The 22,990-nt window shown below is 38.0% G+C and overlaps 1 long non-coding RNA gene across 1 annotated transcript; it reads left to right on the top strand.

Annotated features, from left to right (window-relative positions):
* The first annotated feature begins 1,588 nt into the window (after nucleotides 1-1,588).
* LOC115417068 (uncharacterized) lies at nucleotides 1,589-22,635 on the top strand. Its single transcript, XR_003935080.1, has 3 exons — nucleotides 1,589-1,660; nucleotides 17,704-17,710; nucleotides 22,625-22,635. It is a non-coding gene; the product is annotated as an uncharacterized LOC115417068 (long non-coding RNA).
* The last annotated feature ends 355 nt before the right edge of the window (nucleotides 22,636-22,990 follow it).

Below are 22,990 nucleotides of genomic sequence, written 5' to 3'. Positions count from 1 at the left end.
GAATTTTGTCGCAACGTGCATTGTGGGAAGCGAAGGTTCACGCAGCCACTGGGCGGCAGCAGCAGTGCGACCATATGATATTATATGGATGAAACAAACACAACATGGGAACGACTGAAATGCAGAAACAGCTGGAGGGAAGTGGAGCTCCAGCCGTTTCTGCGTCATGTTTGTTACAGCAGCCGCTTCGTGATACTTAGGCTATGACTGGGATTTTACAGATTTCATGAAAAATTGGTGACGAAAGTCTCCCACAGCTTTAAGAAACCACACGTTGTCACCTCCCTTCTATGTCTGTCAGATTCACATACAGACAGTACAGTATTAATCTGCGGTGCACATGCTCAGTCCATCCACGGAGCTCAGACTGTTAGTGTACAGTGTACACATCCACGAATCCACGATGCACGTTAACGTGGGTCTGAAGAAAAAATAAACTTTATCCAAATAAATAATAACACTTTTAAATGCAAGTAAAATATATTCTATTGAATGGATCTAATTTCATCAATACAAATATTCAGTTAGCGATGCATCGCAATATCATTTCAAACTTTTCATTCACTCGCAGCTTCTCTACTGGTGAACTCGGATCATGCACGAGCTTGTCGGCGTACTGATATGTATCAGATAATCTTCCCATCCCTATCGATGCTGTCAAACAATTACAATTTTTAATCAGATTAATCATAGGGTTGCTGTTGATTAATTTTGATAAATCATGATTAAATATCATTCATTTTTAATCTATATTAATCACGTTTCATTTTGCATGAGCAAACAGACTCACGAAACAAGGAAATATATGTGCACTTAACATGTTTAAACACCTTCAACAGATTCATCAAAACAACAAGAAACAAAACAACTTGGAACAACTGTTCCATCTTGTTTTTTTGGTTTTTTTGTGGGGGGGGGGGTTGTCCTCATATTTCCATCCAGAGGGCCAACGTGCTGTCTTCCATCTTTATGGGTCGGTTCTGCTGCCTATCACTACCGGATCAACTGCCCATTTCTTCATGCGCGATTTTAATTCGACTTGGACAAACTGACCCAAATGCATTGGCAGAGACGTTCAGAGTCATTCTGCAGTAGATGGGTTAATGGAGTTAAAATTTTTAATCAGATTAATCATGATGATTGAGTAATCCGTGTTAACACATTAATTTTGACAGCCCTAATATATATATATATGTACAGTATGTATGTATTTTGTGTGTCTTCTCAGCTTTCCATCTGTTCACCTTTCTGAGTACAGATGAATGAATCATTTCATGTGTCACATGCTGTGCTGAGTAATACGACTACATATGGATAAACATGTTCACAGATCGTCACATCCAAGGTTTCATATCAAATCATGAATATTTCTCACTTTCACAGGAAGCAACAGGAACTTTGGGAAAGTGAAAGAAAATCACCTCAGATGTGTGTCAGGTAGGAATGTGTAGGGACTGATTTTCCACATTTAGAAACAGACCGATCCTGTGATGAACCGGTGACATGTCCAGGGTGTACTCCGCCTTCACCCAGACTGGCACAGGTGGCAGTGGTGCGCAGGTGAACTGAGGAGGATGACATGGGGTGGATTCACACCTATTTCATTTGGTCTGTTGAAAATGGACCACAGTTTGTTTCCCTGGAAACTCTGGACTTTTTTGTCGGTACAAACGTGCGAGCTCTGATTTGAACTGAACAAGTGGACCTCTTCTGCCTCTTCTAGGTGGTCTGGGTCTGTTTCCAAATGGACTCTGGGCCGGTTCACTTCTGGTGTGAAAATAACTGGCCTCGAGCCGAAACAAACCAAAGACCCATGTGCCTTTTTGTGCCTGATGAGTCACTGTAGCCGCATGGCATTGTGGGTAATCAACATTGTGGAAGTAGCTCAGCCACATTTGTAGCCAGAGCTCGTAGCAGCAGCCGTGAGCCGTGGACAGATGTGGAGCGATGAGGAGATTCAATGTGTCATTGACATTTGGTCCTGCTGCATGTAGGACCTCCATGTTTGTTTTCATCAACACCTGCCATCTCTGATTCACCCCGCCCCCGACTTTTCTGTCCAATACCAGCGCAGTTCATCTCATGCGTGCTTCTGTTTACAAATGTTGGTCCACTAGCAAAAAGTGCAATGAGAATGCAATCCATCCCAAACGAAAAAAATAAAGTCCACATTTGACCGGAACTAAAAAAGCGGACCAAAGGACTTTCCAGGTGTGAATACATCCATAGATGACAAGATCCATTCATTTCCTGAGGGCTCTGCCCAAGGGATAAATATAGTTCTATCTAATCTAATAATCCAGTCTAGGGCCCTATAGCCCAGTGGTCAAGAGTGATTGGATCCAGACCTGGACAGTCTTTGAGGAGCACTAGAATACAGCAGAGACCTACATTAAGAAAAAAAACATTATGTGCTGCACACTTTAAATCAAATATAAATTTAGTGTAAGATTCTGTTGAAAGTTCCTGCCCTATAATATTCATACATTATTACATTTATTTCATACATATTTATATTTGAATGTACTAAGATATTAGAACTGCACAAGGACATTTGACCTGGAAAAAGTAGGTCAAGGTCACCTATTTTTTATATTCTTCTGCTCCATCCTAAAATGCATCCACGGTATAAATTCTGTGCAGATATGTCCATGCATTGTTCAGATAAGACAGACGGACGGACAGACACATGACAAAATCATTACAATACCCCTTCAGCCAAAAGTTGGCAGATGGATAAAAACTATGTTTGCTGTAGATTTCGGTGCAGGTGCAGATGGACCGACAGACAGACAATGAGACGAGGCCACCTGACTCCATCTTCTTAGCCAGAACAGTTCTGGTTAAGTAAGTGGAACTATGTTAACAAAAGGACCCAACTATGAGTGGTTAACTTCATGGTCACTATATACTGTAAATGAGGCACTGACCTCAATGGAAACATTTATGCATTATTTACTATTTCGATATTTCCCTGTGTTTTGGATCAAAACCCAAAATGTGCCACAAGGCTGTTGGATCACCAGTTTATTTATAATTTATTTAAATATATGTGACTTTTACTAATTGAAATACAAGAATGTTCTGTGGAAGAATCTTTAAATGCTGACATCAACAGAACCAGAAAAGACGCATCAGCTGAAACATGACAGACAAGGTGGAGAATACACAAGATGAAACACCAACAAACAAAACACACACAAAAAAACAGCATTAAAGATTCAACAAGACAAAAACTATTAAAAAACCAAAATGATGAAAAAGATTATTCAGGAAGAAAATGTCCTAAATGGAAAAAAAATGAAGAATTGGCATAAAAAAGTCTTCTGAGACTTCCAAAGAGTGTTTTCATAGTCAGTCATGAAAAAGGAAGGGACGTGACAAGTCATGGCACATTTTTATGTTGAAGTCCTATGAGGAAACCAGAATTCTTTGGGGGGGGGTCTCATGGTGAAAATATATGGTTTTTCTTTTTGTTTTTTTTTCCCTCGGCCACACTGGCCACAGAGTATTGTCATCAGTTGGTCTTCCGTCCATCTGTCTGTCCCAAAAACTTTGGCATGCACTGATAAGTCAGGCCAGTGAGGGCAGGCCCCTAAAGAGTTGGCTGGAGTCTGCCGTATACACTCTGCCGTATTGAGGTTTTGCACATTTGTCACATGATCACGTGGTTTTCTGTTTACGACACCATATTGGTAGGGAAACTTTCCTTGGATCATACAACGTGTTAAACGATGGACCTGCTAAACTCCTGTGTGCTGTTTATTCCTTAGCTTTCACCAAGTATAAGTTCGGCATACAGACCGCTCAGTTCCATTGGTGGCAGCGGTGGTTCTGTTCTGCCGACCGCTGTTTATAGTTATTACCGCGGTTAGCGTAGCTTCTCAGTATAGTTAGCCTGTGTGCCTGATGCGCTTAGCGGCGTGGAAAAACCGAATTGTCATCATGTGGTACGGTGATGCAGACCCCTTTAAACCTACCAGGAGGGCTTCCCCTGGACTATCACCCTATAGAGACAGAGTGATTGTGGATCTACATGCTCCCTTTGAGTTTCCTCAGCTGGGTGAGGTAGATGGAAGTGGCAGTCGGAGCTACGGTGGGCAACACCGCTGAGTTCAGCTGGAGCTGGTGACAATACTCCCCATCCGTCTGTGACAGTCTGCTTTTCTACTATGGGACAGCCTTCCCCATGCGGTTGAGTCAAATTATGCGGCCGTGAAAGAGAAGATGGGATCAGCTTTTGGACAGAGACAGTTAATGGACCGTTTTAGAGCTAACACATTGGTTCGTTCACGAGTTCCAGGGGAGATCCTGGAGGTGTATGCGGCTGATGTGAGCCGGCTGGAGCTGCTACTCCTGTTTTTGCCTTCAAGTTGCGCGCACATCACTGTTGTTAGTGAACACTGAAACTCATCTATGGTGCCTTTATCACAAGCAGACATACTCGCAAATACAGTCTACTCTCGTTAAACCGCCCGCTGTTATACCGCCATTTTCGCTCACCGCCGACCAAAACCATTGCACAAAAATCCCCAATGCATTATTCCATTAGCTACCGCCATTTCCGCCTATCGCCATCCGCCAGCCCAGTTCCATGCACAAACAACACTTATACCATTGATTTCCCGACCGTTATACCGCCAGCGTGATTGCCATCAAGTACACATAAATTTTAACAATGCACTGAAACAAATGCGCCAGACGCTGATCGCGACAAGCTACGAGTAGGTCTACGGAACGGCCACCGTTCATTTATCGCAGAACACTCAGTAGGTCAGGATGTCGGGAAGAGGACGTGGGATTAAGCCAAAGCCTCAAGATGATGGCGTGTCATTTCCCGACACGGTATAATAATGCTTAAAATGTTTCCCCACTTTAAATGATCCCTTACAACATAACAGAATCAAGATTTATTTAGAAATGCAATTAGAACGGGTTAACGGAGGCAGCATAGACATCATATAGTAAAGACATGCACATTATGGACGCAACCTGTTGTAACGCCATTTTCGCTATACCGCCAATTTGGCCGTGAACGGAAGTTGGCGGTATAACGAGAGTAGACTGTAACAAAACACGCAAACATGAGTCCAAAGAAAAACACGATATAAAGCAACAGTTCTGACTTTCTGAATCCAGATAGCGTGCCTACCAATATGGCGGTGTAAACAACAATCACATGACCAGTGACGTCAGCTGCAAGTCCTCAGTACACTCTGTGGGACCGCACTCAATGCAGACCCAAATCAGACGTGACAGTGCACAGCATGGTTAAGAAAAAAAGAAGGACGAATGAAACTGCATCTGTAAACCATCATTTGGAATCATTTGGAAAAGCGAACACGGGAGTCTCCACTTCCTGTCCAGCTTCTCTGCGGCTTGACAGTGGAGACTTGATAGAGCGGAGGAAGGGGTGAGAGAAATGGAACTAAACAACAATAACTTTCACCAATATTTTGCTCAAGCCGGTGAAAATGACCTTAATGTTAACGCCAATGTTAATGATGCAATGTTAGAGTCTGGTTCTGGCCTAAGACACCATCTGCTGGAGGGGAGGCCAAATTACAGACAAAAAAAACAAAACAAAGTAAAATAAATAAATAAATAATATCTGTATAATAAACTTGAAACACACCCTTTACACTTCCTCTTAAATAAATTAAAATCAAGCCTCAATATGACAAATCTTTATTACACTGATCCCACTTTGTGGATTCTGTCATTCACATTTATTTCTTATTCACTATTAAAAACCATGACACCAACTCAAATGATCTCTTAAACATGGTAAGTATCTAAACAGTTGAAATTATTTCTCATTGTATGCTTATTTCTCTTATACTTATGGTTGTGTATCCTGTTTCTTTGTTTCCCTGTTTCAAACTACTCACCATCCTACCTTATTTAGCTCAAAAGTACCTCAAGTTGTTAATACGTAAGTGTCTTTTATAGTAAACTAAAATGAAAAAAATGTTTGTTATAAGGTGAGGCCTACATCTGATTTTCACCTGCATTTGATGCTTTGAGGTTCATTGTGTTCATTTTGAAGCTTGACCACTATCATTAAAAAAAAAACAAAAAACAAAATCCAGTCAGGAGGAAAACTGATTTAAAAACACCTTATCTGCTGTATAATAATAACAAAAAATATACTCCATAATAGTAACTGGAGGACCTTTTTGGTTGAAAATACCTTAGACAATTACTACTCATTACAGGCGGATGTGGCTAATTGGGAGATTCAGGAGGATGGACCGGCTCATGCCAATCTGGACTTTGGGCCGGTTGGATGGGAAAAATAATTTTGACACTTATCTGTCACTTCTCTAATCTTCTTCTTGCATTCATTCTTCATTCATCAGGCAGTGCAGCCCCTACTGTCGACTCGATGGGTTTTACCATCTGAGGGAATTCTTCCCTCCCAAATGTTTCAGTTGGTTTGGCCCACCAGTCTTTTCTGGAGCGGTAGTGTGAGTCAGTCTGTGGTGATGGAGGGCAGGAAGAGGCCAGGTGAAGCCAGAAAGACCAGGTTAAAGAAAATGAAGCTACTGAAGAGTTGAGTGGAAACCCATCAGATTTACCTAGCACCGTACCCCCTGTTTGAAAGTCTGCAAAAAGAGTTCCTGGGATCCAAACCCTGGTCTTCCACATTGCAGTCTGAAGCACCACCTGCTGAGCTAAATGCCCATGGGCTGTAGGTGGACCTATGTACTGTCTGATTGTCTTGGTACTTTTCAGGCTCTGATGTTTTTATTTAAGCTTCAGGGTTAATTAAGATTAAAGTGTATATTGTGTTGTGAAATATGACAGTAGTGCATAGTATGTTCTGTAAACAAAGTAAGCAGTCCTGCTGAGTAGGAATATGACAATTCAGAGAAGAATATCATATGTATTAGGGACGCTCCGATACTGATACGAGTATTGGGCATCAGCTGCGATACTCAGTGTGTGTACTTGTACTCGTACTCATAAAAAATATCCGATACAACTGCACTGATACCACTTACGGCCATGTGGCATTCACAGTTCAGTGCAGCAGCTACGTGGCAGTGGAATAATGTGTGTGGAGTGTGAAGAGTGTGGAGATTTTTCAAAATAAATGACGGTGATAAAAGTAACGTTGACTGCAAGTAACGTTACAGACACAGACAGATACGGACGCAGCGTTCTGTCCGTCCTCTGCATACATTCCATCCGTTTTCCAGGTGCTGGCGGATGAGTACCCAGTTGGAGATTACCACTGGGAGTACGGAGCGGTGCGGACCGCCGGCAGCAGAAGTGAAAACGAAACTTATCTTTCATTTGTCTTTTCTCTTCCTGCTGAAGCTAAACTTTTAAACCTTACCAGCAAAAACGCTGCAATATTAGTATCACATTAGTGTTACCTCTGTCGTCTCCATGTTTGTTATTACTGACTTTCTTCTTCTTCTTCTCAAAAAAACTTACTCTTCTTCGTGGTATTTGTCCAGTATGGTTAATTCAGAGTGGCGCCCCCTGGTGGTTTAATTGAGAAACGCTCATTCCAACACATTAAGGCTACGTTTACACGGCAACACTAAGATCCAATTCCGCAAAGATTTCTCCTTTGCGTTATGAAATCATTCCGCGTTAAGACGAAGCCGCTATGATAACGATCTGCGTTCACATGAGTCCGCGAGGACAGCTGAATACGCTGTAGTGGCCATGCCAGACCAGTAGCTGGCGATGTAGAGCTGTAGTGAAACAGTGGTGGTAAAACACGCGCCTGCGCACAAACGATTTCTGGTTTAGACAGCCTTTAAATGAGGAGAAGAAGAAGAGGCAGACAACACTATTTACAAACAACAATGGCGAGTGGTCGTACAAAGACGCAGGACTTCTTTGTCTGGACAGACGAGCTGAGCACAGTTAGCAGCACGTATGTTGTTCTGAAACCGGCCATTGTTGTTGCGGTTGTTCCTTCTTTTTCTGCAGCTTTATTGTGTCATAGAGGCTGGCAAACCAGCTTGGAAGTGCATTACCGCCACCAACTGGCCTGGAGTGGGTTAACTGGCGGTTCTTGGCTGCGCGCGCATGCGGTGACGTCATATTTTACCCCGGAACGCTCCGACTCGCGTTAACACGGAGCTGGAATGCGGAGCGTATCGATAACGTTCCACCCTGGACCCTGGTATCAAAAGTTTCTGGATTCAGGCACTCTAGGCACCGTTTCCATGTTAACAGAAGGCTAATCCGCAATGAAATCTTCCCGGAGTCGACTGAATCCGACGCCATGTAAACGGCCCCTAAATGTCAGTAGCAGCACTTTTTTTTCCCAGTCAGACTAATGACAACGACAATATTTACATTTACAAAAGGAACTAACAACTGAAATGGGATTAAGTACTTGTATCAGTACTCGGTATCGGCAAGTACTCAAATGTAAGTACTCGTACTCAGTCTGGAAAAAAGTGGTATCGGTGCATCCCTGGTATGTATATATCCCTCCCCCTTGAATTTTTTCTGAATCTGCCACCACCTAACAATAGAGCACCTCTCTGTTGGGAAGAAAAATGCTATTTTAAATCATTTTAATTTCAATTTATTGCTCCTGTAGGAAGGTAAATACATCTTTATCTTTATCATATTTATTTTTACCTTACAAAACTTTATCTGATTTAAATTTGAATTAAATATATTGTTAAAGTGAAGTGTTTTCTGTTCACTTTCTGACATATACCTGAACTTAGACCCAATAAAAAGGCATTGTTAGAGCTAGCTGCTGTTTCATTTATTCAAATTCCTCCTCCATGTTCAAAGTGGGCTGGTTTGGGTATGAAACTCTCGGGCTGAAAAAGGGCCCACTCCGCCCCTGCTACTCGTATGGCCATTTTGGGGACTGGCTCATCAATGCTGACTGTGATTTAGTACATTTCAATGAAATATGGGCCATTCCATTTGATCTTCTTTTCAGCTCCTTCAGCAGCACAAACAAATGCTGTTCAACAAACACATGAGGAACAGCAGAGACTCTTCATTTCCCTCTGGTCGTTTCTCAGCCTTTGAATTACACACACTGACTAATTGACCAACAGCCTGGTGCACAATCTATCCCCAGAGAGGCAGCAGAGTGAGAGAAGAACAGAAAAAGAGGAGGCTGCTTAGGCACAATCACAATGGGAGCAGACTTAATGATGTGCTGAACATCAAAAAAAAAAAAAAAAAAAAAAAAACCTTAATAAGCTGAGAAACTATCTCCATATTCCCTTTGCAAACAGCTTGTCTTCTAAAACACACTGTATACGTATCTTTAGAAAAGCACAATTAGACGATTACACTAAAAAGTATAAATATCATTAGGACATATTCAGTGCTAATTAATTTAGAGGATCTAGCATTCTCATGTGGGGAAAGAGATGGAAAATAGAGAAATAATAGAGGCAACGAATGTAGCATTCAATATTCTTTTTGTTAATTTGCAGACTTCCCGCTGGGAGAGGTAAAATAACCTCCAGTCAGACTTTTTTTCTTTTGCTGTTAATAATAATAGAGTTGCTTTTTTCAAGCTAGGCAAATACTGAGTCTGATTTGCATAGCTTAGGATGTGCAATTCCACAAAAAAAAAGAAAATGTCCTAAAAAGCTGGAGCAGCAATGGGATGTTTTAGTTTTAGTTAGCGGTTTTTTTCTTTCACATGCTAAAGGCGGTTCTCAATCTTTTCATCCAAACAGCACACATACACTGTAAAAAAAATCTGTAATTTAACAGAATTTTCACTGTTTATTTTACAGATTTTTCCTGTATTTTTTAAGATACAGGAACAGATCAATGAAATTACAAAAACAGACTGTGATTTTACATGTCAAATGTAAAATTACACGAAAAAACTGTAACTGTGAAAAACCATAAAATTTCAATTTTTGAAAAGAATTTTTTCCTTTTTCACAGAAAAACAGTTAAAATACATTTGCAAATGTATCAATTTCAGGAATATTTATTTTCTATTTATAAGATTAAACTGTTAATTTAAAGTTTAATACTGTAAAAAAATAAATAAATAAAATGAGATAAAATTACTGACAATTAACCGTAAAAGAAGTATTTGTTCTGTAAGTTTAACAAGACTTGTTTGTTAATTGACAAATATCTTGTGTAATTATGGGAGGTTTGACAACAAAAATGTTGAATAAATGTATTTTTGTGGATGTATAACATGCATAAGCACTGATAAACTGTCCAAATACAGTTTTTATCTGTGGACTGTACAACTTAGCCCTATTGAAAATTGTGTGTGTGTGTGTGTGTGTGTGTATGTATATATATATATATATATATATATATATATATATATATATATATATATATATATATATATATATATATATATATAGGTAATTCAATTGTTTTAATACATGAAAATATTCTTTATTAAACATTAAAAAGTTAAAAAAAAAATGCAAAATCTTATGTAAAGTTAGGGCAAAAAACTGTATTTTAATTATGGAAAATTACTGTATTTTAATGAGATGGTGATTTTCTGTTATTTAACAGTATTTTTTTGGCACCCCTGCTGCTGGAATAATACCGTTGTTTTGCTGTTTTTTTTTTGTTTTTTGTTTTTTTACAGTGTAGACTCTTTTATCAGCTGTACTTTACAGTCACTTGCTCCCCCACTGTCCCCCTCCGTCTATGTCCCAGGGGAAAGATGCCCAGGCTGCTGTTACCACAGATCTGTTCCCAGTAGATCTGAACTGCAAATCCTGCCTCTCTTCAAGGTGACACAATCTTTTATGCTGTGCTTTTCCAACAATTCGACCCTAAAGCGCGCCCCAATGTCTTTCTTCTGCACAAAGCGCATACATTTCCCATGGATCAAACACTATCTTATCCCCTATAAACTTTATCAAAGAATAGCTACGAACAAATGTGCTGGAGAGTACCTGACAAGCTGCCACAGGGTTTGAATGATCATAAATGTATGCTGACATGCCTGTGTGTGGATCTGTTTTTGCCAGACAGAAAAGTTCCTTTGAGAACAAAATGAACTTTAGATAAAGGAGGAACATTTGAAGGCTGTACATTTAGTCAATTGGGGTTATGCATTAATTATGAGATGGAACAGAACAGAATCTTCTTTGAAAAAGTGTCTGAAAATCAGTTAGTTTTGTATTTGAAAATAGATTTAAACCTTTTCAACTCTGGAGAAAAGATGAAACACTGGATGTTGTGAAGAGTTCTTTGTTGTATGTCAATGTTCAAAGTGTTTTATAAGATGACAGTGCTGTTACTTTTGCTGCTAGTACACTGTAAAAAAAAAAATCTGTAATTTAACAGAATTTTCACTGTTTATTTTACAGATTTTTCCTGTATTTTCAAAATACAGGAGAATATCAATGAAATTACAAAAACAGACTGTGATTTTACACATCAAATGTAAAATTACACAAAAAACTGTAACTGTGAATAACCAAAAAAATTAAATTTTTTAAAAGAAATTTTTTCTTTTTTCACAGAAAAATACAGTTAAAATACATTTGCAAATGTATCGTAATTTCACAAATATTTCTTTACTATTTATGAGATTAAACTGTTAATTTAAAGTTTAATACTGTAAAAAAAAATGTTAAAACCAGATAAAATTACTGACAATTTACCATAAAAGAAGTATTTGTTCTGTAAATTTAACAAGACTTGTTTGTTAATTGACAAATATCTTGTGTAATTACGGGAGGTTTCACAACAAAAATGTTGAATAAATGTATTTTTGTGAATGTATAACATGTATAAGCACTGATAAACTGTCCAGTTTTTATCAGGGGATTGGACAACTGAGTCTCACTGAAAATTATCTATCTATCTATCTATCTATCTATCTATCTATCTATCTATCTATCTATCTATCTATCTATCTATCTATCTATCTATCTGTCTGTCTGTCTGTCTGTCTGTCTGTCTGTCTGTCTGTCTGTCTGTCTGTCTGTCTGTCTGTCTGTCTGTCTGTCTGTCATTTGATTGTTTTAATACATGTAAATATTCTTTATTAAACATTAAATAGGCAAAAAAAAAAAAAAAAAAAGCAAAATTTCATGTAGTTAGGGCAAAAAAATTTATTTTAATTATGGAAAATTACCATATTTTTATGAGTTGGTTCTTTTCCGTTATTTAACAGTGTTTTTTCGGCACCCCTGCTGCTGGAATAATACTGTTTTTTTTTTTTTTTTTTTTTTTTTTTTTTTGTTTACAGTGTATCTGTGATAAATCACATGACTGAATACAGTGTTGAGAGTGCAATGTTCATCAAAACTTTGATAATAGAACATGTTCATCATGTTACTGTAAAGAAATAGATTTCTTGAGTATTTTTGTTCTTTTTTGTTTGTTTTCTGTCTTTCTTACTTAACCATGTTGTTGAGGTATTTTTCTTCATACCAGTGCAGAGTAGAAAGTGCTGTTCCTCCAGTATTAGGCAATTGAAATTAAATACATCAGAATTGGGAAAAAAAAAAAAAAAAAAACAAAGGGAGGGGGTTACACTAAAATGAAGGTGAATCCGAACTGCATTCAGCTAAGACTGAGGATAAGCAGGAGGAACATCCTTGGCCACATTTAAGGAAAAAATTCAAGTGTATGAAAAACAGCAGCTTTAGAATGTGGAGATGGGCACTAACCACAGCCAGTCGAACCTTTGGGATGATACAAACTACAACAATAAGGACTGGCTACTCACTTCCAGGAAGTAAAATGGTCGTTTGTTCTGTTGGGCATGTGTTACAGAAGAATAACACACGTTATTTTTTTTTTCCACAGTTGATAATGCAAGTAGCAGCTGGACCTTGCTGATGGGAATCAGCATTTTAATGTGACCTAATTAGAGCTGAAATGATTAATCAATTAAGTAAGTAAGTAAAATGTATTTTTATGGCACTTATCACAGAGAAACACTCATAAAGTGCTTTACAGATGAAAGGACATTAGACAACAACACAAAAAAGACAAAAACTCGATTAACTGTCTCGAGTTAATTAAAAAAATAATGCGATTACAATTTCCATGAATCAAAGCTTTGTTTCCTTAATTTCGCTGCTGCTAAACATTGGATTTCAGTGTTGTGTTTCACACGGACACTTAATATGATGCACATGACGCCAGGATCAACACACAGTTGGATGTTAGTTCCATGTTCAGTTGTTAGTCAGGTGGATCCAAATGTGTTGAGGACTGCAGCGCACATGTTGGTTGCAGATGTCATTGGACCTGTTCGATATTGTTTATAGATATTTTTAAATATGTTTTTATACTGTTGTTGTTGTTACTTCTATATAGATATTTTTATATATATCCTTTTACGTTTATACTTTTTGTGGTTGTTGTTTCAGCTGGTTCTGGAATAAAGAACAAGTTGTTTGTCATTTTCACACATCAGTTTCACATTTTTGCTATTTTTTCACCATTTCAAATCCAAATTCCATGTCCAGTCAAACTGAAGAAAATAATCAATAGATTAATCGATTACAAAATGAATCAATAGCTGCAGCTCTAGACCTAATCATTTTTAAAACCCATGGTTTGTTGTGGTTTTTAATGAGCAGGTTCCCTTAACAGACCAAAATAAATAAATGTCTTTCACTTGTTTCTATACTTAAGACAACATAGCACAAAAGTCTGTCAACTTGGTGACGGTGCAGTGGCATTCAAATTTAGAAAATCAATCTGCACCAACTATATAATTTTGGAAAAGCAACTTTTTGTTGAAGAAATCTTTAAATCTACTTTTATTTAGAGTCAGGTGAATTGACTGCTGATGTCCTCTTTTCCTCTCATCAAATCTAATGACGGTGAAGAAGCAGACGCTCTTGATGAGTTGTACTTCTCTGTGTCTTTCATTTAGTCAGAGTGAGTTTGTGTCTCACACAGATGTGTTCATAATTCAAATGGCAGTGCTGTCCGTCATGGTGACGTGTCGTGCATTATTCAGCCCCATGCCTCCCTCCCTCCTGCAAACAAACACTAAACTATTATGGCTGCGCTGAGACGAAAAGCAAACAATTAAAATGGCAGACAATAATTGCTTAATTGAGAGACAAAACAAATAGGAACTGACACAGGAAGCAGTCATTTACATTGGCAACTGCATGTCATTTAAAACTGGCAACAGATGTGTGCCAAGGTTTAACACATATGAAGCTGTTTCTGCTGTATGTGGATGTGTCAAAACAAACCCACTATGACCTTCAGGGTTTTTAGAGTACAAAAAAATACAACATTTTATTGTGGTAACATGGCAATCTGCCAAACATTATTATTTATTCAGCTTTCTATGAAGTGTCACCTAAACATTTGAATGTTGACAGTAGCTGCTATGAATTGAGGCTGGGCAGTATATCAAATTAACCCTTAAAAAACCAAACAGCCACTAGTGACCAAAAGCACCTTCTCATCTAGAATGTTTAATAACTCTTGAACCACTGATTATATTAATACATGTAAATAATTGGTGTAAAATGCAGTTTGTCATCTTTTCATGGTCATCAGATATGATCCATTCAGAGGCTCTGTAGTTACCGTGGAAACAGCATCATCTTCTACAACATTGATTCCCCAGTCAAACCCATGGAGTTGGATCAGTGACAGTGGATGGACACACTGGGTTTCTGTTCAGTTCATGACACGTTTGACTCCAAAAGTCACTTTTTCTTTAATTTTCTCTGTTTTGATCTAAGTACCTTTGATTTTACTTTGAGTTTTCATGAACACCTACATGAGCAGTGAATTAAATGTAGGAAAATACATGATTTACACCGAAAACATAGAACACAGGGGATGATATTACAATAAATGGTAATAAATCATTTCTGTCCTTCACTCTCTGCTGGAATGTTATGTAAGCCATTCTTTCAGCCTGTTACTGGTGAATCCTGGCTCAATATTAGCTGCAAAAACCTTATCAAAACAAAGTTAGATACAGTTTCTTAACGTGACATCATAATGAAAAACATGCTTCGCAAGATTATTTTCCTTTTTAGATAAAACTCATTTTCCATGGCTTATTAAATTTTCTGCAGGTATGAAAAACAATGTGCTAAACAAGTGAAAAAGGAAGCAGAGCTTACTAATTTTAAATTGCAAAAATTACCACAGAACAGTCTACAATTATTAACCATTGAGTATAACAACATTTCATTGAAATCATTTCCAAACTGTACTTGGATGTCTTGACCTGTCTGATGTGGTGGTGGTGACATAAATGTAGGATTCATTAAACATCTACTAATTAACCCACCAGAGGCAATTTCTCACAGACTGCAACGGAAGCTCGGCTTCCCCTAAAATGACTCAAATTAAATGGTCAACCCTGTTCGGTTGTGTTGACAATTCACTGACTACAAATGTCTTAGAACACGTTCATCTCACAGACGAGTTCGTTCAGAATCAGCTTTATCACAAATCATCGGACTCGACGTTGTTCACTTCTCCTCCATTCCCGTGTCTCTGTTTTCTCATTCGATCTCTGCTCAGTGCATTTGCCCGTAGACGCTCAGCGTCCATGCACTTCAATGGGACTGAGTGGAACAGTTTTTTTACGTGCTGATTGGAGGATCGGTCCAAAGGCTGAATCCCGTTTGATTGACAGCTATTTTCAGATCTACTCCTTCACTTGACACAGTTCAGTTTAATACCGTCGCACATTCTGCTGTGAAATCAAGAGAGAAACCACTACGAAATTACTCGTTCATTTCTTGCACTGTAAATAAAACACACTCACTGTACTTCCTTGTTTCAATTTAACATAATTTCAACATTTTCTTGTTTCAGTTACATAATTTAATCATTTCTTGTTCAAGTTTAATATCATTTTTGTAGATAGTTATCGTTTAGTTTACCATTTTCTTAAAAAGGAACGGAGGGCCGAATTTATGTTTAAATAACTTGACAATTTTTTTTTATATAAGCCAACAATGAGCTTCCCCTGTCTGAAGGACGAGCAGCCGCCACTGTAACCTACTGCACACTAACTTTAATGCAGTAGTAGTGTGTATTCCTATTTAGCCTTTTCTTTTCTAGGGTTTCACATTTATGTGGGCTTTTGCAGGTGTCATGGCATAGATGAACTTGAAAATGAACTATTCATTACTGCTTTGCACAAGCTTTAATGACAACAATTACTCTTGTTATAGAATTCAAGTAGGTCTTTTGTGTAGAATACTTTTAACTTTAATTTTTACTTAAGGGCACAATATGAAATTTCTGCCAAGCCCCTAAATTTTAATCAAAACAATAGCAAAAGACATTACAATCTTTTCACAATAAAAAACATTGTTACTTAATAAATGGGACAGAGTACCACTGACAGGGGACATTTATGAGGTAAGCCCACATATACAATATAAACAACCAACACAATATATGGCACAACCCGAGTCACTTCTTAATATTTTAATGTGAAAATGCTCCATTGTGTTTATTTAGGAAAGCACTTTGAATTAGCTTTGTCCTAAATGAATCAGAGGTTGAACATGTAGAAAATCCTTGGCTACATTTAGGGCACCAATTCGACGTACATCCTGGTGGGAATCCACATGTTATGACCAGGTCTCAGTAACAAGTGTTCAGAGAACGCAAACCTCCGCCAAGCACCCTGAACGGTGTGCATGTGTGGATGGACTATTTTTGTTTCCAACAGTTTCCAGGTTGTTCCATACAGCAGAAAAAGTCGAAGCTTGGTACCAGTCATGTGTATGTCAAATTATATTCAATTCCAATCAATATTTGTTGAGTTCTAATGAAAAATGTGTGGTAAATGGGATTTTCAATGTTAAACGTAAATGTCCACAGAGTCCACATTCCACAGTGGATGTGGACAGTTTTGTGCCAGATACAAGATATTGTTCTAAGCTACGGTTGGATCCAACTGGAGGCTAATCGGAGTCGTTTTGAATTTTTGATGAATTTTGGAAAATTGCTCAATGATGACAGATAGGAAAACTGTAGATTTTGTGACCTTGCTGTGACCTTGAACTTTAGCCTACTTGGCCCAAAATTGAATGGGTTGGTCCCAGGGCCTAGGCCTATCTGTGGGTACAATTTGGGAAAGATGGGTGGAAGAGTTTTCCCCTAAAGTTGCAAACAAACAAACAAACAAACAAACAAACAAACAAACAAACAAAGAAAACTGATCACACTACCTCCTGGCGGGGATAATGAGAGTTATGGAGTTGTGTAAACTCACTGATCAATGCACTGATCAAATCAGTTCGCCCTCAGAGATTGACCAAACATCAAAGCTACGCATCGACTTCTGCTCACTAACAAGAGTCAATAACATCAGTGAAGTCCTGGTTAAAGAGTGTGAGGGGAGGCTGACTGCTCCAGGTTGATTAAAGACTGCTTGTAATCCCACACAAACCTGGAAGCCTCAGTGAACAAACACAAGAGAATCATTACTACTTTTATCAGGTGCCTACTTAACTCCACCGTGATCAGTCAAACATTGATCAAAGAGCGCTCGCAGAAAACAGAAAGCTGTCGTGTATTTCAGTGCATATATAATGTCATTTCCACACCACCGATCAGCCACAAGCTGTCAAAGTCTCCTTCTGTTGAAAGCAGCCGCTAAAATGATATGTTCCCTTAAGTAGCACACAAAGAACACAGCCACATCAGTCAGGTAAGAGCTTCCAGCCCTGATAAACTGCTAGCATGTCAGTTCAGATCCAGTGGTGTGTAGAAAAGCCAGTCGAAGGCGAGGGATGTTGTTCCACCTGACATGGCTTCTCCGCCCACCTGACAAAGTGCTAATTTGGGAGCAGTTGTTCCTTTGTTTCTCAGAGGAACAGAGCCACCAGGTGGCAGCTCAACCTGTCTGCTGATGTCTTGTCAGAAAAACACAACATAACAAGGAGCGGCGACGCATCAGCACAAACACTGACGACGCAAACCTTTCACTGCACTAATGCTTTCATTATCGGGGGCCGCTAATGCACACATGCTTGGATGGACAAAAACACACAAGTAGGAAAAAACACACTGAAACAAAAAGGGAGGAGACACTTGTTCTAAAGAGACACTGATTTCTATTCCAAAGTGCTCATGTCAGATCCACCATGTAATAAGGGTTCTATTACTAATAAATGAATATACAATAAAAGAGAAAAGATTCCCTTCAAATCTTCCCATGTTACGTGAATCTTTTATGCAAATGGAATTTCAAATGAGGTGGAGCTATCTTCAGAGACCCTGACTGTTTTTCCACAGCCCTTTATTAAAATTTATGCCATGATTTATAAATTTTATTAATAGCTCGGTGCTGAGGAAGGGATGCAAAAGCGATGAAACAGCTTCCCTCCTGTCTTTCTTCTCTCCCATCTCCAGTCCAGCAGGTCCCTCGTCGTTCTCTCTCTCTTTTATGCTCCCTCCCCTCCTCTGTTTCCCACTCTCCCTCTCTCTGCCTCTTTCTCCTCTATGGTGTCTCATAGTGATTTTATAATTGGGCTCTGCTCATTGTTATTCAAAACCCTGTAGAACCAATTAGCGGTAGACCTCCCGACCTTCAGTTGCTATGTAATGGTGGTAACTAAAAACTCTAAGTGCGGCAGCTGAGAGCAAAGGTCTGAATTTTCTTTAGTTCCAGATTAATAATTCTGTCAGCCCTATCACATGCACACATCAAACAGAATTGCTAGTTTAAGGTCCCATTCTTCTAATTCTTTTTTAAGGCTTTTCCCTTTTTTGCTGCTTTTTTTTTTTTTTCTATCTTTACAGCTGGCCTAGATGCCCCCTCCCTGCTCTCTTGTCAGATAAATGTCAAGATAAAAGGATAATGAGACTTTGCAGGGAACTGGGTACAGTCAGGGAGCAGTGGCAGAAGTGACCTCTGCCAACAAGTGGACAGTCCAAAAAAACAGTTGGAGTGAGGAAGTGGACGGTGTGAACAGCCCAGTGAAATAGTGTTAAGAGGCCCCTACTTTCCATCACATACGCAGCCTTTACTCACTGAAACTTATTAAATTATTATTTTAGTCTTTAATATATATATATATATATATATATATATATATATATATATATATATATATATATATATATATATATATAGATAGATAGATAGATAGATAGATAGATAGATATACATTTTAAATTATTACAGTATTTTAGGCTACTTTATACTTTGCGGGGTCTGTTTTTATTTATTTATTGTATTTGTAAACTGAAACTGTGGTGAGCAAAGCACGGATATTTCGTTTAATAAAGTACTGATGGTGCATTTATTGAATGACAATAAAGCAAGTCTGAGTCTGAGTCTGAGTCTGAGTCTAAACCTATAACATCATCTAATGCTGGCAGTGACAGATCTTCCAGTTTCATTTGTCATGATTGTGGCCGTCACCGTTTTAACCCTTTCCTGCATAGTGGTCACTTCAGTGGACAGTTATTCTCCAGCTGTTCTCTTGTATATTTATGGATTTTGTTGTTTTAGTTTCATATCAGCCAACACAGTGGACGCTTATGCACCATCCCATACACTGACATTCATACCATTACTGTAACTTTGCTGTTCTTGATAAACCTGATCTGCATAAGGGTCAAAACACAGCCATTCCAACATTTATTTCAATATAAAGTAGCTCCTTGTTTTGGATAATCCCCTAAGGTCCAACTAAAGCAAAAATGAATTTGAAAGTAAAAATGTGGGTCATTTGAATAATGAAAACATTAATAATAATAATAATAATAATAATAATAATAATAATAATAACAATAATAATAATGATAATAAGAATTTTAATGGGTGGGGCATATTATAATGCTGCACAGATGACCAATCACATGTGAGCTGTTCTTTGAAATGTCTGTGGTAACATCCAATGGGTTACTACAAAAAGAGAGAAAAAAACAAACAAACATCCAATGGCTGTTTCTGAGGCCAGACATGGCAGGCACCAGTGACATTCAAATGTAAATCAGGGTCATTCACACCTCTGTGAGGTGTTAACCCCCCCCCCAAACACCGTTTGCTCCATTTGTGGCAGTTTCTGGCACAGCTGAACTTCTCTATAAACTCACGATAATTACCAGGAATCTTTGAAGTTGGTGGGCGTTTACTGGGCCGATAATCTGTTTTTCATGCAGTGTTTAGCAACACTAATCTGTCAAATTGTCTCTAAAATGTCCTGTCAGACAGATCTGGAATACCATGTTTTGACCCACTAACATGTTTGAGTATAAATCAATTATTAATTACCTCCGCCAAGGAGGTTATGTTTTTGCCAGGGTTTGTTTGTTTGTCTGTTTGTCTGTCCGTTAGTGTGCAACATAACTCAAAAAGTTATGGACAGATTTTGATGAAATTTTCAGGGTTTGTTGGAAATGGGATAAGGAAGAAATGATTAAATTTTGGTGGTGATCGGGGGTGGGGGGGCCCACGGGGGTGGCGCAGACCTCTGCCAAGGCTGATCAGTGGCCCCCCCGTGGGCCCAATCACCACCAAAATTTAATCATTTCTTCCTTATCCCATTTCCAACAAACCCTGAAAATTTCATCAAAATCTGTCCATAACTTTTTGAGTTATGTTGTACACTAACGGACAGACAGACAGACAGACAAACAAACCCTGGCAAAAACATAACCTCCTTGGCGTGGGGGGGCCATGGGGGGGGCCACTGATCAGCCTTGGCGGAGGTCTGCGCTCTCCGAGTGCTTCGAGTTCTTATTAGACTGTAATTAACAGGGTTTTTTGCATATTATCTCCATGAAGAGAGTAATAACTAGTATTAGAGAAAATGTAAGAAAACATCAGACTAGCAGCATTAAAAATGTTTTTATTACTTCATAGTTTTCACACAGTATATCATTCTGCTTCTAAAATCAAATGCATGGTGTTCAGCTGAGTGGACATTTTTATAACTCCATGAAAGATAGATTACATTGTTTTTTCATGCCTGAAGAGGAATAAAAACACTCAGGATAAAAAATCTTGATTAAAGCTCTCAGAATTCATGCATGAAAGGGTTAATTGATTCAAGGTCACAGACTGTGAAGGTATGGGATTCTGAAAAATGGCATTTGTAGAACCTGTTCCGGATTCATTCAGTCATTCGTCTTCTGAACGCTTTATCCTTGAGAAGGTCACGGGGGTGGAGCCTATCCCAGCTACCAGTGGGTGAACTGGGGGTTCACCCTGCATGTGTCGCCAGTTTATCGCAGGGCCAACATGTAGAGACAAACAACCAGTCACTCTCACATTCACAACTATGAGCAATTTACAGAATTTAGATAGCAACCAATTACCTGTTAGTGCATGTCTGTGGACTGTGGGAGGAAGTCAGAGAACCCACACAAACACGGAGAGAACATGCACATTCCAGAATGAAAGGTCCGCCCCTGTCGGCTGGGGTTGGAATTGAACTCCGAACCCTGTTGAAGTGACAGTGCTATCCACTGCACCACCGTGTTGGCCCCTTTCCCCCTTAGAAGAGAAGAGAAGAGAAGAGAAGAGAAGAGAAGAGAAGAGAAGAGAAGAGAAGAGAAGAGAAGAGAAGAGAAGAGAAGAGAAGAGAAGAGAAGAGAAGAGACTGTAAAAAATCTGTAATTTAACAGAATTTTCACTGTTTACAGATTTTTCCTGTATTTTTAAGATACAGGAAAATATCAATGGAATGAGATAAACAGACTGTGATTTTACATGTCAAATGTAAAATGACATGAAAAAACTGTAACTGTGAATAAACATAAAATTTCTATTTTTTTAAAGAAATGTTTTTCTTTTTTCACAGAAAAACACAGTTAAAATATAATTGCAAATGTATCATAATTTCACAAATATTTATTTTCTATTCATGAGATTAAACTGTTAATTTAAAGTTTAATACTGTAAAAAAAACAACAACAACAAAAAAAAAACAAGATAAAATTACTGACAGTTAACCGTTAAAGAAGTATTTGTTCTGTAAATTTAACAAGACTTGTTTGTTAATTGACAAATATCTTGTGTAATTACAGGAGGTTTCACAACAAAAATGTTGAATAAATGTATTTTTGTGAATGTATAACATGTATAAGCACTGATAAACTGTCCAAATACAGTTTTTGTCAGTGGACTGTACAACTTAGTGTCATTGAAAATTATGTGTGTGTGTGTGTGTGTGTATATGTATATATATATATATATATATATATATATATATATATATATATATATATATATATATATATATATATATATGTATATATATATATATATATATGTATATTCAAGGTGGGGAAGCAAAATTTACAATGAACATTTAGTTGTTTTTTCTCAGCAGGCACTACGTCAATTGTTTTGAACCCAAACATATATTGATGTCATAATCATACCTAACACTATTATCCATACCTTTTCAGAAACTTTTGCCCATATGAGTAATCAGGAAAGCAAACGTCAAAGAGTGTGTGATTTGCTGAATGCACTCGTCACACCAAAGGAGATTTCAAAAATAGTTGGAGTGTCCATAAAGACTGTTTATAATGGAAAGAGGAGAATGACTATGAGCAAAACAATTACGAGAAAGTCTGGAAGATACTATTAAAGAAGAATGGGAGAAGTTGTCACCTGAATATTTGAGGAACACTTGAGCAAGTTTCAGGAAGCGTGTGAAGGCAGTTATTGAGAAAGAAGGAGGACACATAGAATAAAAACATTTTCTATTATGTAAATTTTCTTGTGGCAAATAAATTCTCATGACTTTCACTAAACTAAGTGGTCATACACTGTCTTTCAATCCCTGCCTCAAAATATTGTAAATTTTGCTTCCCCATCCTGTGTGTGTGTATATATATATATATATATATATATATATATATATATATATATATGTATATATATATATATATATATATGTATATATATATATATATATATATATATATAAAACCTCAAACAAGCCATCATAAATATAGATAAGGATTATTACCTCCGCCAAGGAGGTTATGTTTTTGCCAGGGTTTGTTTGTTTGTCTGTTTGTTTCTCTGTCCATTAGTGTGCAACATAACTCA

The sequence above is a fragment of the Sphaeramia orbicularis genome, chromosome 3 (assembly GCF_902148855.1).
Source record: "Sphaeramia orbicularis chromosome 3, fSphaOr1.1, whole genome shotgun sequence".
NCBI lineage: Eukaryota > Metazoa > Chordata > Actinopteri > Kurtiformes > Apogonidae > Sphaeramia > Sphaeramia orbicularis.
The sequence above is the reverse complement of the archived record's forward strand: the minus strand, read 5'-3'. Positions and strand labels throughout refer to the sequence as shown.